This window comes from Hirundo rustica, chromosome 2, assembly GCF_015227805.2.
Source record: "Hirundo rustica isolate bHirRus1 chromosome 2, bHirRus1.pri.v3, whole genome shotgun sequence".
NCBI classification, from domain to species: domain Eukaryota; kingdom Metazoa; phylum Chordata; class Aves; order Passeriformes; family Hirundinidae; genus Hirundo; species Hirundo rustica.
The window spans coordinates 113,391,687-113,409,888 of NC_053451.1; positions in this window are offsets into that span (position 1 = coordinate 113,391,687).

Genomic DNA, 18,202 nt, shown 5'->3' on the forward strand with positions numbered 1-18,202 from the left:
TTCATATAGATATATGTGTATGTGCGTGTGTGCATTTCTGTCAGTACTAATTATTCTTTTTTACTACAGAATTGTAGGAGATAAGGTGCCAAGTATGAAAGAGAGAGGAAGGCAGCTGGGTTGAAAGCAGAGGGATCTTTGTGTCCCATCAGAAAGCAGAGCTGGTGTCACTTCTTCTACAGCTTCACTCAGCAGCCTTGGTGGAGACCTCCTACATTAAGGTTTGCAGTAGCACTTCAAAATACCACCATGGGAGACAGGAATATGGTAAGGAAACAGATATGCAGGAAAGGTAACTGGAAACCAGATGAAAAAGCAATATAAAAACCCAGTATGTCTGTGGTCTCCCCTGTTTCTATTCCTCTCACCAATATGCGACATTAGGTAAACTGATTTATAGCTCCATCTGTTCATTATTAAAAACAATTGACAAGATTCCTGGTCTTCAAAAGAAGTTACCACCTCTATAAATTAGGCTACTGCAAAGTATCTTCCTTTTTGCTCACTCTGGAGTTCATTTGCCTCTGATAAACAGCAATTGATGCAAGATAAGAAATGCTCTATTCTTTCACACTTTTCCTAGATTGCAGGGTGGGTGAAGGAAGAGGGGCAGGTGGTAGGGATTATGGACTGCAGCAGGTCAGGAAGAGCACTTCATATGACAGAAAGGGTATTTCCAGCTATGGACCAATAACAAGAGATAAAAAGGGGATTTCTGACATTTTGGATACAATTTCAAATCATTGTTGCATTTATTTACAAAAAATATATAATAATAATAAAAAAACAACCACAAAAAATTCAAGAGACCTTGGGGTCTGCCAGGCATTTGTTCACTGTGTGACTGCAACCAAGTTCATTCCCTTCCAGATGCTTCTGTTTGCTTTGTCTTACCCATTTCATTTCTTTGGGGCAGGGAATATTTCCTTGTCTGTGTTTTCACAGAAACCAGAGCAAGGGCTCTCCAGTCTTGAGCAATATCCCTTGCTGATATTTTAATAATGATACCTAAGGATTCATTTAGAGCAAGTGGGCTCAAAGTCTTCCTACAACAAGGAAGCTAAATGCTGGTTTTGGTTAAGGACACTTAGGATAAGTTCAGGGCTCTGAACCCACAGACAGCTCGACACAACCATTTAAACCACAGGTGGCCCCTCAGGTGAGAAATGTAATCTGCTCCCATAAAGCAGTTGCAGTATTTCCTTCCACACAAAACTCTGCTGCCCACAGCAATTCCTCACCAGTCTGCACAAAACTAAGCTGACCTACAGATGCTGCTGAGCCCGGGGCCAGGGAGGCAGGAAAATGGCACTAAAACTGTTGCATGGAAGAAAAGCTAAAAGAAAAAACCAGAAACAACCCATTCAAGAAAATAATTTTTAATAAAACCATCAAAACACAAACATAATGGGAAGTGCAACACTTGAAGGGAACTCTCAGAAAATAAGCAGATCAAGTTCTTTTTTTCTTTTTCCAATTAAATGAAAGAATAGTATCTACTTCAAAGGAGATACTAAAACAGAAACTCAATGCATCCCACATTTAGTTAATTTATGTAGTTTCCAAGTTCACCTATTTTATTACTAATGGAAAAGTGGAGGGTTTTTCAACATCTAGTAGTTATGAATATTACATATTTTACCATTAGAGCACATTCACAGGGTTTTCTTACTTGTGCCTCAAACTGATTCTTAAAGTGTGTAATATATACTCGTTAAAATGCTGGTTAATCAATGACCACGTATTCCATAAAGGGGCGGGGAAAATGGAGATGTTACAGACTAATATAGTCTATTTAGAATTAGATTTCCCAATCTAGGTTTATCTCCATGTTTTCAGTTTATTTCCTTCCACAGATCCCACTAGCTGCTCCTCCCTAGACCCACAGCAAATCCTGTACCCATTTCACTTAATTCCTTCACATATTTATTCATTTCAATACTGGTTTTTTTCCACTTCTGACACTTTCCAAGATATTTTCATTTTTTCAGGTGATGTGAATTGTGCCATTCATTCCTGCTGACCTCTACAAAAGTAAGAGGAACCTTCATTTTTACAGGTCTCTCATTAACATTCAAAATGTCTGTGCCACGTTTCCTCTAGCCAGGTAAATGCAGCTGAGAAGATTAAATGGTCTACTCAATTTGCTGATTCCAGCAGAATCATTCAGACTCACTTAAGGTACTCACATTTAAACTAAATGATTCATACAGTCACAGTGGAAACCAGAAGAATTCCTAATTATTAGCTAAAGTGTTAGTGGTAATGTAAAAAGATTGTGGATGGTGTCTCAAGGAATTTTAGCTTGTTGGGTCAGCCTTTTTTGGGGGGTTAAAGCATCATAGCAAACCACAGCTAATAACTGTGCTTTATTAGCTACTCCTGGTTTTCAGCTGCTGTAGGTTGTAGTTCTCAGCATCCTTCCTTGCCCCACAGATTGAGGCTGACTAGGCTGGATACTCCTGTCAGGAATTTACTTTTGTCTGCAGTTTTGAAATAGCTGCCATGTTCTTTCATTTTTGTTCGCTCCATTCTGAAGTCCTTTCCTGGTCCTTCAGTGTTTTTGAAATGCCCAGGTTTTTTTTTAAAATAGGGTACCTAAGTCTCCCTCACATTTAACAGGATGTGAAACCTGGAAACAGACAAATTGTTTCTGTACATCTTTCAGTACCTCTGAGAATAGAAAATACTCTTCAATTTCTGTAGCACTTTTTTACAGGCATCACAAAAATGAGCACACTTTACTGCAATATTCAATAAAATTACTGTTAAACAGAGAACTGACTTCATCCTCTCCCGAATTTATAAGGAATAACTACAGCTAGCTGCTCTTTCTTGATGTCTCACCAATCAGTCTCTGGAAGATCAGAAAACCCTTTGGAGAATTATTTTTCTTTCCTGGAATGTTTTAAGCAAAGCTTCCAGGGGAAGGAGACAGACCATAGTCTTAGGTGACTTTGAAGCTTCACATGCACATCTCACTCAGGCAAACATCTGAGCTGGAAATTTGGCTGAAGTGACTCACAAAAGCCCTGTCAATAATCAAACAGAAATCCCTGGGCCAGTGCAAAGGGCCAGCTGGGGTTGTGTTTTGTGCCTTGTACAGAGCCTCAGATGCTCTAACAGTTCAGACACTCATGAGGAAGCTCGTTATGTCCTCCAAGTCTTTTGAAGACACACAACAACTCTCTAGTCCTGGCCTGAGTCACCTTCCAGACAGAGGAGCACATTTATAGGCTGGTGTTGTGCTCAAGCAAATAGTGGTGAATGCAGGGGCCCAGCAGCAGCCCTACATCACTGAAATCAAACCTATAGGCAGAAAAAATCTCATTAATATGAAATCCTACCAGGAGGATTATGAAGACATCTGCAGTGAGACAGCTGTCACAATATTTATTTTACATATGACAGAAAAAAAAAAAAAAAAGTTTTAGACACTCTTAAATTGTAACATCTTAATTTGATGATAGCAATTTATATTAAACATGCTGATAGAAGTTTGAGAATGGGCGGTAATTTATAAAGAATCAGTTTGCACCAACATTACAATTTCAATAGAAACAAAGTGTTATTTAACAAATCTAGAGTAAACCAAGTCAATTTATCACTGATGCCACATACTGCAAGTTTTCAGCAGAAAAAAAAAATCGTAACTTCTTGGGGGAAGAAAAGGGATTGTAGTAGATGCCTAAAGAGAACTCTCACTTCTCCAGCACAGCCAGCTCTGGTTTAGTTTGTGCTCAACACATGCATTTATTTATAAAATAATACCACTGTCATATACAGAAACATTGAAGAGAAGGTTGGGGTGGGGGAGGTCCTGGAAATATTGAACCTGATTGAAATTGCTTTTGGCAGGGGATAGGCAGGAGGTTTAATAGTGTAGTATATACCACACAAGTCACATTTAATAAATTCCCTAAGTCTGGTAGGAAGGTCTCAGTCAGTTCACAACATCGGCTGAGACAGACTCCATTTGCTTCCTCCCACTTAGCTTTGATGCAAAAGCATCAAGACAAATCTTTTCCTTACATAAAAGTTATCATATTGGTGTATCTATACAAAGGCTGATTGCTCTCTGCTGGAAGAGAACATTACCACAGAATCTTCTGTTTGGACGACCAGAAAATCAGGCAGAAATTATAACAAGCACAAGCCAAATAAGCCATGTAAAATTACAGTTGCAGAAGAGTTTATCATACATGGCTCCACTTTGCCTGAGGCTCAGGAAGTTTCAGGTTTTCTGCTCTGAAGTAATTTTTCAGCCAGGAAATATGAGAGTCTATAAAAAAATAACACCTTAGAATATATATCTGTTACATGCATTTTAAAAACCTTGACAGAGAAACAAAGGCAAAAAGAAGTGTTAGTTCCAAGTCAGCAGCAAGTGTCTACCATTTATTCATGATTTTTAACTTGTGTTTGGGGAAATGTCCTTCTGAGACAAACCAGCCCCTTCCATCCTTCTCCTGCTTTTCTACTCTCTAGAAGAAACTTGCACTCTATTTTGCCATTACCAGTGTTATTTCCAGGTATCTGAAAGTTCAAATGGTCTCATGCCATGAGAAGTATTTTCTTCTTCCATCCCATCCTGAATAAGCATATCCTCTGTCTGGTCTATAATGTTCATTTTGGCTGAAGTTCTTCCTTCCTATCTCCCCCTTAAGCACAGACACACTTTTTCAACCTTTCAGGTCTTAAAATCTGTCACTTAACAAAGAGCTGAGAACAGGAGAAAGGAAAGAATAAAAGCTGGTTTGTTCCATTGTGGAAATCCTTCATATTCTGTTCTAAGAGGGTCTCCCACCTCAGATATTTACCAATTCCAGATGTTTCCGTAAGAGGATTAATCCTGGCCCCCCAGCCCCAATGAACTTAATTGTTCTATAGCATCCTGCAGGATATGGAGAGGGGAAAAAGAGGGTATTTTCTTCTTGACCCCTAGCTGCAAAACAATTTGTACCCTGAATTTGGGAACAGACAGTTTCTCCAATGCTCCCACAGTGTAAACATGAGTTATTCTCTGCCTTCAGACTGTCTCATGTCATTAAAGATATCAAATTGGTTTTATTCAATGGTATAACAGGAGTGAACTCCTCAACTACCCACTCGTGTTGGTTTCTATCTTAAATTTTCTCAACAGGCATTTGGGAGGTTTTTGATCATCAGTGAATCTGCAATTCACTGTAAAGTGATAAAATCACAAATAAGACAAACAAAGCAGTACATGAACAGCTTAAATCTGGCTGCTAGAGCTAGCTGGCAGCACATTATGCATTTTTTTCATCAGGTAGGCTCCAGAAACTTGTTTCATTTACTTCAAGAATGCACTGTGAACTTACTGTATGAGTGTAGCATACCTCTGGAGCCAGCATACACTTCAGGGATGGCTTAATTACTCGTGCTGTTCACAGAGACAGCACAATTCAATAGAACCTCATGACAAAACACAGTGCTGAAACTTAAAACACTAAAGGAAGGTGGAGTGTGCTTTGGTGATATTACTTTTTCTTGTAACACTTGAAGAGCATCGTGTCCTGTGATGACAGAACTGTTCAGCACCAAGTGGCAGCTGAGGTACTTGGGATACACTCAGGATTTTTAAAAACTTAACATTACTCCTCTGCCTACAATCTATACAAATTCTTAGCTATATTACCCACATTTTTGTGCTCCTTTAGGATGCAGCTACCCTGTACCCCCTCATCAGGAAGCACACAACCCATGGGGATCACCTGGACTCCACAGGAATTCCCCAGACACCACAAATTAATGCTACCCATCTGCAAAACACCTCAAAAGATCAGCCAAACTTTGGAGACTAAAAGGTGGGCTGTCACACACAACAGGGGTGTAAGATCAGACTTTAACCTCTTCAGTGAAGACTTTTCCTGTCAAAATTTTCTGCTTTCCAAATAACTAACTGTAAGAAGCATATATGGGGTTATAGAACATGGCTTCTGGGAAAGCAGCTGCCCCACCAGCCCACTTTTCAGAGTTTGAGTTCTCTCCTTCTCTGTCTCTCTCCCCCTCTCTCTCATCTGGCCTTCATTATTTCCAGGATTTTTTTTTTTTTTCAATGAATGCTCCTCAGTAAGAGTTATTTACCATAATTTCTTATTAATTAAGTGCAGAACTATAATCAGTTAAAACCACTAAACCATGGCATACTTCAGTTATGTTCTTCCCCCCCCCCCCCCCCAAAAAGCCAATAAAAATAAAGAAATCAAGAGGCAGTATTTAAGAGTAATTAGTGATTTTGAGTTCCTAAAAGGAAAAAGCTTAAAATCTGTTGTCAATATCTTTCTTCTGCAATTGAGGTTCTTGGAAAATCCATCCAATCAGAAATATACATCCAGGTATAAACCCTCCTCTCTTCCACATTTATAAATAAATATGCATAGCTAGATTTATATCTCTTTACCTTTCCCGAGTAGAAACAGCTATTAGAAACAACTAAATGATTAACTAATTAACACAGCAGCTCACCATTAACAGAATTTTTTTTTCTTACACTGAGAAGTAGCAGAGTGGAAAATTATCATTCTGTTGCCAGCAGAGCACCAGGAAGCTCTTCAGAAGCAGTGTGAAATGCAAAAATTCACTCTCTTACCCGAGGGGTGCTTTTTTTCCCCCCTCACATTATCACCCGAGTCAGTACTGCAGAAGAGATAAATGTCTAAGAAACAGAATTACTTTATGGATCAACTACAAGCAATCAGGCTGCAGCTTCCTCAGCAGGTTGCCATTTTACAGCTGGATTCTGATCTCACTGGTCAGGAGAAATGTCATTAAAACCTGAGAAATTGTCTCAGCAAAGCAGAGAGAAGAGCACCCCTACCTTGGCACCGACACCTTCCTCCCTGTGCTGGGTGATGGAGACCAGCTTGCTTCCCCTAAACTTCTTGAAGCAAGACATTTTGGTGGGGAGTGGGGGCCATTTTTATTTGGAGATTTTAATTTGGAGCCCTTACGTTTCACATTTTAAAGAAAGCCCAAGTGTTTGTCTTTTTCTTGTTGAAATGCGAGTTAAAATACGCAATTGCACGACACCAACTTGCTGACATCATATACATCACATGATGTCATGAATGCTGTCAACACTGTGCCATATTTATAAAGCAAAAAAATAGCTTTTTACAGAAACGGCTCACATTTTCGCTGCCACACAGCTCTCCTCCTTTTCTTTTATGCATATAACATGCATAATTTACTTTCCTATGCAAATAAATCCTAGCCTTTATTCAACCCCTCTGGCTGCACCTATTTATGAAGGATTGATTCAAAGGCATACAACTTCTTTTTCACAATTTCCTGTTCAAGACCTCCCTGTAACACCTTTTAAGTGACAGCAAATAAGTTCCTAAATACCTTCTTTTAACCTTCCAAAAATTAAGTAAAAAACAACACCACCCCACCGTAAATTAAACAGAAAAAACGCCACCTACACATCCCACATATTTTTATTTTTTTCCTCGTGTGAGGCAAAGCCATTCAGGCTCTGAGCTGTCAAACATGCTGCGTTCCTTGGTTAATGAAAGAAAAAAATAAAGATGCATTATGTTTGGCCAGGATGGCAAAGCAATGTGCAGTTGTAAAACTGCACTCCTTAAACCACTGCTACCATTCTTCTTGATAATTTTTTCATCATTTTATGATCAGCCAGTGATCAAAGGTGGAAATCACTTACTGTTTTACATAATCATATTCAGCTGCATTTTCTCCCTGGGGCTGGACCATCTTTGCAGGGAGTCCAGCAGAAGTTCCAATGGAATACTCCCCATATTGGCACTTTAAAAGAGTTTTGTTTCATTATGGTATTGAAATCACCCTTCTATTTCCTACTTACACATGTGGCAATAATAATTAGGAGAAAAATAGAGAAATTTGAGTAATTTAAACTAATACATTCTCTAGCAAAAAAAAACTGACGACTTTCTTCTTCATTACACATTTTCCCAATTGTCTGTAATTCCCTAGGGTTGGAAGACCTGTCCAAGGAAAAGCCAGGGATTGCCATCACTGCTGTCCGGGTCATCTTTCTTCTGCAGTCCTTAAAGGAGGTGGTGGATTGGGAAAAAATTCTAGAAATTATAAGCATTAAGGCTTAAAGTCAAAAGATGTGGTGAGATGATTTACTTAATTCACTTGTGACTCTTTGGAATTTTGTACCCGAAATGACATTCAGTCAATTAAAATGGGTCTCATAAACTTATCTGTAGATAAAATGTTGTCTTTAAGTCCATTTCGTACCACTGCAAAAAAACCACTGCTATGAAACCCTGAACTGCATTTCTCTGAGCCATCCTCTACATTACATCAAGCACAGGCTTCTTGCTGAAAAAGAAGAAGATGGGAGTAATGCACTGTAAGAAGTACTGGTATTTTTATAAAAACTAATATTACAAAGGGTAGCACCTTTGCAGCAGCACGCTCCTCACATAAATGAAACAACCCAAGATCATTAATAACAGTTACATTCTTTCTTTCAGAAATTTCTCAAGCTGTATATATTGTGTGACATAGTTTCTTAAATTTGAAGAAACTAAAACTCACCTGCCAACGCCTCTGAATTCACAAGAATCATGAAGAGCCATTATCTATGCTGCAGGAGAACTTTATAATGTTGCATTTGATTTGGAGCTCCACTTCTGCTTTTGCTAGGTGTGACACACTGCTCCTCCAGTTCTCCCCTGCTTTCTAAATTGATTAAATGAGCCTGACTGATGGCAAAGGGATTGGGACAGCAACAAAGACATTAGTGAGAGTAAAATTCAGCAAAGGAATATCTTGTGACACTCCAAATACTGCTGACACTGAATGCATACTGTGTTGTGGTGTCAGTTAAAACGTCTTAGGCTGCAGTTCCCAAAATCACGCTTAGAACAGCCTTATTTCCAGTTGAAGAAAGAAGCTGGGTATTATAAAAATCCATTCTAAGAATGATAAGAAGTGCAAGAAAGATATATTACTTAGAAAAGCAAGGAACCTCCTCAGACCTGAGCTTAATAGAAGCACTGGAAGAGCATATTGGGAGGAAGTACAGCTCTGCAGGGCCAGAATTTGTAGTATTCCTTTACTGCAGCTGATTTCATGACAGTCCCTGCTTTGCTGTGCTCAAGTGTGGGTTTTCTGAATCTACTGATGATCAGCACCATACCCTGGAGATCTGCTGAAGATCAGCACCATACCCTGGAGATCTACTGAAGATCAGCACCAAACCCTGGAGATCTGCTGAAGATCAGCACCAAACCCTGGAGATCTACTGAAGATCAGCACCAAACCCTGGAGATCTACTGAAGATCAGCACCATACCCTGGAGATCTGCTGAAGATCAGCACCAAACCCTGGAGATCTACTGAAGATCAGCACCAAACCCTGGAGATCTGCTGAAGATCAGCACCAAACCCCGGAGATCTACTGAAAATCTACTGCAACGAGCACATCCCAGTGGAGCTGGGAGCCTCTGCTTCCCAGTCTTTTCATCCAGGAATAAAAGTGTTCATCCAATTGCAAAAGAGTTTCAGTTGTTTTGTGAGGGTTTTGGGTTCTTTTCTCTGCCGAGGTCAGGATGAAAGACATGGGAAACCTAGGGTCGAGTTTGGACTTGGAATGTTCATTTTATCTTATCTATTTACAGTATTTACAGGCTCACAAGCCGTGAGCTTAACTAGCAAGCTAGGGAAACGAGGTAAAATGGAGTGCTTCAGTGATAATTACCCAATACCAAGGTGACACCTATATTGTTTATGGGTTTGACCCAATAATGACCACCCAAAGCCCACAAAGAGAACCTTTTTCACCCAATTACAGACAACCACCTAAACCCATGAAGAAGGAAGAAGATGAATAAGAAGGACTTAGACAACACCCCAAATCCTCCATCTTGGCTCATATGTATTATTGTACACTAAAATGCCAAATTCTAAGTTTCTAGGACTCCAACAGCATTTACCTAAATTGCAGGAGACACGGGGAAAACCATGTGGGCTCCTGTGTAACTCTATTCTCTCTCCAGGAGCCTGTAAGTAGCGACCTTCCTTCCACCACCCCAGGCACACTGACACTGTTCCAAACGGAGCTGCTCTCCCTGTTTTCCTAACCTGCCCTATGGATTTTACAGCCCACTCAGAGCCACCACCACTCCAGCTCTGTTTGGATTAACCCACAGGTTATTTTTCTGTGGTTTGTGCTCTAGTCAGTCTGGTACCCCAGCTCCAGGAGGCACTTTGCTGAAGAGCAGAAACCTCTGACAGCAGATGCTGCCAGAGACCAGGTATCCAGGAGAAACCTCTGCATCCCAGGGGAAAACTCCTGGGGGAGAGGGCAGGACCAGGACTGGAGCAATGCCACTGAATACTGATGAAGGTATGGTTTGAAAGATCATGTTTCCAACAAAAACCTGGCAGTACAGCACTGGAAAGAACCCACATCCAGTCAAACTCAGCTGCAGGCACCACAGAAGAGCACAGCAGTGAGAGGCCTCAAATCCCCTGCTTGCTGTGACACCTGGGATGGGAAATAAAACAGAATATTCACAATTCATTTAACGTCCTCTCCCTTCACCAAGCAGGCATCCTCTGTGCTCAGAACACATCTGGCTGATGTTTTCCAAACCTTCTAAGACTCCCATGAAGGAGATACCATGGCAGAAGAAGCTGAGAGGTCCCTAAATCAGCTGGGAAAGCAGGATTCGCACACAAACATCCTCTTCCTCAAGCCAGTAGGATTTTGAAGTGGAAGTCATAACCTCCATCTGCCCCAAACACACCCCACCAAAAATTCTGGGCTCCAAACATGGCCAGTGGGATGAACATTTCAGAGGGCACATTGAGTGATACCTCCAAAGACATTCCAATTCCCAGTGATGGGATTTCTCTTTTCTTTTTCAGCCAGACAAGAATTCTCTTATTAGTGCCCAAGGATTTGAGGAAACGAAACATTTTTGTGGCTCTTCTTCAAACTCTGAGCTAAAGTTTCTCAAAATCTAACATTTATTTTGTGGGAAATTCCACCTTTTTCAATCAAGTTTTACTCTCAAAGGAAAAAAAAATATTTCCAAAATTTCCCATGGAATAAAAACTCTGAAATTTGTTTCTTTAAAAAATAATAACTAGGAATTTTCAACTATTTTAAAGAAATGTTTTACTGCTTCATTTATATGTACTGTCCTTATATTATTTAACAAATTGAAATATAAGAAATTGGTTATTCAGGAAATAAATATAACTACTCCCATAAATTTGTGAAACATTAATTTTTTATTCAGTTTTGAAAATCATTAGTGACAGTAGCAATTCAATACACATTGAAGGCTTTGCTCTTCTTTCTGCTTAAAACTTCTTTCTCTGTGCTGAAAGTTTCATCACATTTTTACTAACAGAGCATATATAAAAGATGAAATCAAATTTCAAGCAAAATGTGCAGTTTCTTTTTGCACAATCTTATTCTTTAGAAACATTTTCCAAAATGGAGAGATATATATATCTATATATCTATAGATATATAGATATAGATATATAGATATATATATATTTCAAATTCTTTGTGAAATTGCTTGAAAGAGTTACCACATGGGCACATTTCAACATAAAAAATTCATCAGATTTTTCTGACAAACTCTTTTCTGGCTGATTGCACTGGGATTTTCATGTGGGGGGCCCCTAAAAACCTCATTCAGTCAAATACAGAATTCGGTTTCCTCTATATACTTCCTTTTGGGATCTTGAGCGCACATACTTTCCCAGTATGGACTTTTCCTTTCAAAACAAACCCGTTCTCCATTTCTCAGAGAAACAGATCATTAAGAGACATCTATTAGATTGCAGAAAGTGGTTGCTTTTATTCAAAATACACGTCCAGGAAAGTGGGTGCCCCACCACGTCCCTTTATGACAGTTTCAGTTCCGGCTCTCATTTGTTACTTCCAGGCTTTTTGCTCCTGTGAATGCTGATCAAACTTCTGCTGAGCCTGGGGAAGGGGCAGGAAGGTTTTCTACCAAAGTGTTTATTTGATTAGCTTTATCCCTCTTTTTTTCAACATGAAGACCAGAAGTTTGTGTTAATTGCCAGTAAATTAGATTAAATAAAAATTCCTCAAGTAAGGACAGCTTTGCCTGCAACAACTGCCTCAGTCACTTGTGCTTCTCTGCTTGCACTGGAATTTAGGACTAAATAAAACCAGTCTGATAAGAACAATGAAAAAGCAATAATTTCACCAAGGAAACACTAACCACTCTAATAGCTCTAACGTGCAGGTGTTAACATGAAGATCCCAGAGCTTTAACAGAAATATACTTCACATCCACCTACTGTAAACACCATCAGACTCTTCACACTATGACAAATCAAAGGGCACAAGATGCTTATTCTTAAAACAAGCAGGTACAGAACATTCCTATCACAGAGGATTACATAAAATAATAGATCTAAACCTGACATGTTTAAGATTTAAACAGTCTTTTCTTACAGACAGAGTTCATTTTCCTACCTTTCTGCTTCCTTGCTTGGCATTAATTCATAGTAGTGAACCAACACACCTTGTCTGACTGCAGGCACACGGCATCTCTGAAGTCCAAACTTCCTAAATCCTGTCTTTCATTTGAGGGTTCCTGATGGCCTGAAGTGCGTGTTTGGAATGTCAGAAAATCAGAGTGTCTCACACTGTCAGGTTTTCTGTTGTCTCAGATTATTTGTCACAGAAGGCTGTCAGGGTCAGGTTGCATTAGAAGTCTCCAAGACTGACCACCAGCCATGGATTACCTTCTTACAGGAATGAGGAAGACACAGGGGAGTGAAAGGTGTCAAAACCTCAACCTATAGGGCAGCAAAATCTCGTGCATTTTATCACAGTTACAAAGAAATAATCCAGGAAGGATCCTAATGGATGGAGTAGACCCCATTCCCACCTCCCTGCTGATGGAACTGGTTGCCCAGAGAAGCTGTGGAAGCCCCATCCCTGGAAGTGTCCAAGGCCAGGCTGGATGGGGCCCTGAGCAACCTGAGATAGTGGGTGGCACCCCTGCTGATGACAGGCAGTTTGAAACAAGATGGTTTTTAATGTCCCTTCCACCCCCAAACCATTCCATGACAATTTACAAAGGCAGAACCTGCCCGAAGGAACACTTCAGCTGAAATTTAAAATCACACAGGTTCCAGGTCTGGCTCAAAACAGGATCTCTCCACTGCCCGAGGAGGGGCTGTGCTTCAATCTACCAGCAGTACAAAACCAAACCTCCACCCTGAACATCCTCCCAACATGAGCTCGTTGAAATGGAAAAAGCTTCAAATTTTACTTGTCTGTATCTGGGGAGAAAAGAGGAAGTAGCAAAGAAAAGAAATCAGGTATTAGTAAATCAGAGAAAACTATTTTACTTTCATATGAACTCTTTTATAAATTTCTTGAAAGAACTTTTTGTTAGTTAACTCAGGGGTTTCCTACCTCTTCTTTTCTGTGTTCTCGGGTTTGTTTCTTCTTGTTGCTTTGACTTTCAAAATAAAACTCTGTTTCCCCACCCAGTAAGGAATTAACAGACACTGTAAACTGAATCATGACGTTTGCAATTGTTCATTCTCATTATCAACTTGATATTCCCCTTTCCTCCTCCCATTCTCCAGGTTTCTGAAGGAAGCCACTGTGTGGCAGCCCAGCACCAAAAACAGAGGGCTGACAGGGTCAGCAGTGTCCCAGTGAAAATTTATCATGGCAATAAATACATAGGGAGCGAATACTCAACTCCTTTTGCTGCAGTCACAGATGGCAGGAGTGAGAGGGATGGGATTACTTGCTCTTTTGCTGAAGGAGCTCACTCCATGCAGGTGTAGTCAAATACTGATCTTCTCTCAGTCACCTTTGCAGGGAAATATTTTGCAGAATAACAGATCTGACGAAATTTCTTTGTGAAGTTCCAACTTCAAATTACCCTTTTCAGTATCATTCCACTTAATTCATTATGCAACTTTTACTTTAGAAAGGTGAGTAATATACCAGTTCTTACATAGTCATAAAATAATTTTTATCTTCTTCTAATCCTCCCTAGGAGAAGCACAGCGGCTGATATAATGGTGAGTTAAAAAAATAAACAAGTCCAAAAAATTCAAACCCCGCCATTGTAAAGGAGATTCATGCAGGGAAAAGAGAATCTGAATCAGACACAATATTAACATAATATTTCAGTTAAAATACCCCAAAGAGTACTTGTATCTTCTCATTTCTGAAGTGTGAATGATGATTTCCCTTTAGAAAATTCTAAAAGAAGCATCCAGAGAGCTTCAAATCTGAGTGCCCTGCATCACATCTCCTACATCCTGGACAAACAACCAAGTCTGTGAAAATGTGTGGGGTTTTTTTTGGTTTTTTTTGTGTTTTTTTTGTGTTTTTTTTTGTTTTTTTTTGTTTTTTTTTTTTTTTTTTTGTCATTACAGAGATGTTCTGATGAGACTTCAGCCTCTCAAGCTGTGACCTCATCCCACCTAGCAAGCTGATCTGCAGGTCTGATCACTGTTTGGATGGACAGAGCCAAGGAGAACCTCGCCTTGTCCCACAGCTCTGGCTGATGCAGTGAGTGGAGCCTTCTCTTCTGAGTCAGCACTGAGTCACTGGTGGGGCTCAGTGCTATGGGACGAGGTGTTTCCAAAGGAGAAGTGTTTCCACTAAAATACAAACCAAGTTCCAGCTGAGGACTAAACACAGCTCTCTTCAGCCAGGACAATGAGTGCAACAGCTTTACAAGGGTGAAAATTCAGAAAGTCAAAGAGTCTTTTATTTCCTGCATTGAGAAACTAGATGATTTCATCTAATTATTAAATAATAAAACCTTCACATCAGGCAGTGACACTGCACTGTCTTGCCAGGGGATCAGTCTCCTCATCACTTCCACACACACAGAGAATTAGAGCTCTAGTCTTACTCGTCCCACCCACATGTGCCTTACCAAACAGAGCCATACACAGGTTTATACTCCACCACCACAGCCCCTCTTCCCTCCCTGTGAAATGGACCTGGAAGCACTGGATGTGTGGCCCTATGCAAACCCAGTTTTCCTCTAGAAAAGCCTACAGCCACAGTAAAAGGGCAAGATTAGTAACAGTAGGAGGTAACAGTAGGAAATGGTGCAGGATCGCCAAAGCTCACTCAGGACTTCAACCCTTTCCTTCCTTACCACAGGTTTTTGCTCCTACAGAGAGTCTTCTAAGCAAATACAGGTGCCCATACGAAAACCCTTGCAAGAGTTCATCTCTGTTTAACAGCCTGTGTGGAAAAAAACAAACAAACAAACAAACAAGCAAACAAAAACACCACCTTTTTTTGTGTTGGTGTTTTGGGCGTGTCCAGAGGAGGGCAACAAGGCTGGTGAAGGACTTGGAACACAAGCCATATGAAGAAGGACTGAGTGAGCTGGGGTTGTTCAGCCTGGAGAAAAGGAGACTCAGAGGTGACCTTATCACTCTCTACAGCTTCCTGAAGGGTGGTTGTAGACAGCTGGGGGTTGGTCTCTTTCTCCAGGCAGCACTGACAGAAGGAAAAGACACAGTCTCAGGCTGCATCAAGGGAAATATAGGTTGGATATTAGGAAAAAGATTTTCACAGAAAGAGTGATAAGGTACTGGAATTGTCTGTCTGGGGAGGTGGTGGAGTCACCATCCCTGGATGTGTTTAAAAAAAGACTGGATGTGGCACTCGGTGTCATGGTCTAGTTGAGGTGTTAGGGCATGGGTTGGACTCTCTGATCTTGAAGGTCTCTTCCAACCTAAATATTCTGTGATTCTGTGATTCTTAGACACTGAATATTCCATGGGACTCACAGGCCTTTGCCCATTACACCTGCCAGGACAAATTGCTTCAGCTCTTGTCTGGTGCCTGGGGCCACGCATTTCTGTTTCTGTCATGATTTCACTTAAGCCCTTCCATGCGCCATCCTCTGGAATATCCAGTGGGAATTCCTGGAGGGGCTGAACGCGGGCCACTTTACCCCACTCAGTACCAAACCCTCCTTCCTTTCACCACCACTCTCACTCCTGTGGTGCCCATGCTGGCCCCACAGCAGCTTGGCCAGTGGCCTCCAAAACATTGTCATCTCTCTGAGGAAAGCACAGCCCTCAGGCTGCTGAAAGAGCAGCCAGTGCTCAGCGCTCTGACAGCTGGTACCAATAACTGATGAGTAAATCCAGAGCAGACACCCAATTCCTCAAGTTTTCTTCCAGCTGTTGGCACCATGGGGTCAAGCCCACAATCAGAGGGTTGGTTTAAAAGAACAAACTCCACAGGGAAATGCACAGGACTCGCAGCTATCACACTGAATACGCAAAGTTGAAGAGGGCACACGTATTCTCACTGTAACTGCTTTTGGCTTCTTCTTTTGCTTTCTCTGGTGTCTCATTTCCACACAGCCTTTCCCTGCAAGGTAGAAAAATATCCCGATAGTTTGTTCAATTCCAGTACTGGCTATAGGTGGACAGATAACAGGACAAAAATCCTGAAGGATGATTTTAGGTCATCCACAAGGCTGCATTTTAGAGGCCTGGTACAGCTGCCTAACTGTGTGTTAGATTGTCATATATTTACATACATTTACAAAGTATGTGTGGCTTTCTCACCAATGCAGCTAGAAAAGCATGCTCGCTAATCTCCAATTTTAACTCAGCAAAACCTTTCCTTTTTTTTTTCCATAGGAAAATGCCAGTTCCTGAAAAATATGCATATATATTCTGCAGGAACAGATTGATTGAATGAAATCTTCTAACAGCGAGCAAACACACTTCCTAGGGAAACCTGGCTGGTTTCCTGCTAGCTCCTGGCCTCCCTGGGAGCCTCCCTGGTGAGCAGCATGTCTGGGCTCACAGGCTCCCTGCTGCAATCATCACAGGGAGCCCTGCCCTTTTCTGTTTAAAATTGTGAAAGAAAAATTTTTCTTTTATTAATTAAATGAAATTTCATGTTCCTGCTCTGTGGGAAGTGAAAAAAATTCCAAGATACTTAGTTTTAATGCAGAAAGGATGCGAGAGCCGTGATAAACTTGCCCATTTCTCCCTCTACAGGAATTTGAGGTTCTGATGAGCCTTTCTTACACATCATTGCTTATTCCATTGCCCACCTCTGGCTGGGTAAAGACAACTCGTGGAAATCCAAACCTGACAAATTAACATTTGAAAAAAATTAAACTAACCAACTGTTATGAGTTTGACGACACACTACATTCCCCAGAGACCAACCACAGAGAGCAGCTGACAATAAAACCTGATTGCAACTGGAAGTGGTTAGGAAAACAAAACAAAACAAAACAATAATACAACTTCAGCGCGCAAACTCAAACTTCTAATCTCACTCAGGCCTTGGGGAAAAAAATAAAAATAAAAATCAAGTAGCAGGAAAAATAACACAATTTTTAAGCAGCACTTTCTGACCGCGAATCTCAGAAAGTTTAATGAAGTTCAAAGTTTTACAAATATAAAAACACACATAAAAATTAAAAAAAAATAAAAATACAAAGATGAGCAGGTCCGTGACAGGTGAGCAGAGCACGTTTCGCAGAGCAGCATCCAACCTTCAAGAATTTATCAAGGTTCTCAGGTTCTTAGGGCATAAATCTTGTGCTCCTCAGTTGTTGCTGGTGAGCCCTGGACTGTTCTGCTCCCATTGCCAGCAGGCTGAACAGCCCCTGAAGGTCTCAGGATTTCCAAACAAGTTTGTCAGCTGGACTGATACTGACATGATCTCCTTCTCCCTCTTATAAGGCGTTTACATGAAGTCTTCCTCTTTAGGGACATCTTTTGTGGCTGGTATCTGCATCCCTCTGGGTGAAGGTGCAACCAAGAAATATATTTTTGGTCTTCTAGTAGCTTCTGTTCCAACATGGGGAAATGGCTGAGGCTTGACTTTGCCCATCCCAGAGAACAGTCAAAAAACCCATCCCAGAGAACAGTCAAAAAACCCAGAGACATCTGCCCAGGATCCTGAGGGAGCATTTTAGCTGCAAGCACTGTAACATCTAGGCCAGCATGAGATAATGTTTTGGCTATCTGCTTGAGGTAATTTGCATGATACTTTTGTGGTTGGTGTTAACATTTCGGGTGAGGGCTGTAAAGGGTGTTGAGAAACGAAGTAGACGTCTGGTCATACAGTTGGAATTTATGTGGGAAGCAAGAGAAGTATCTGCAAACCACCAAAAAACAAGATTTGAACACAGAAAAGGGGGGAAAAAAAA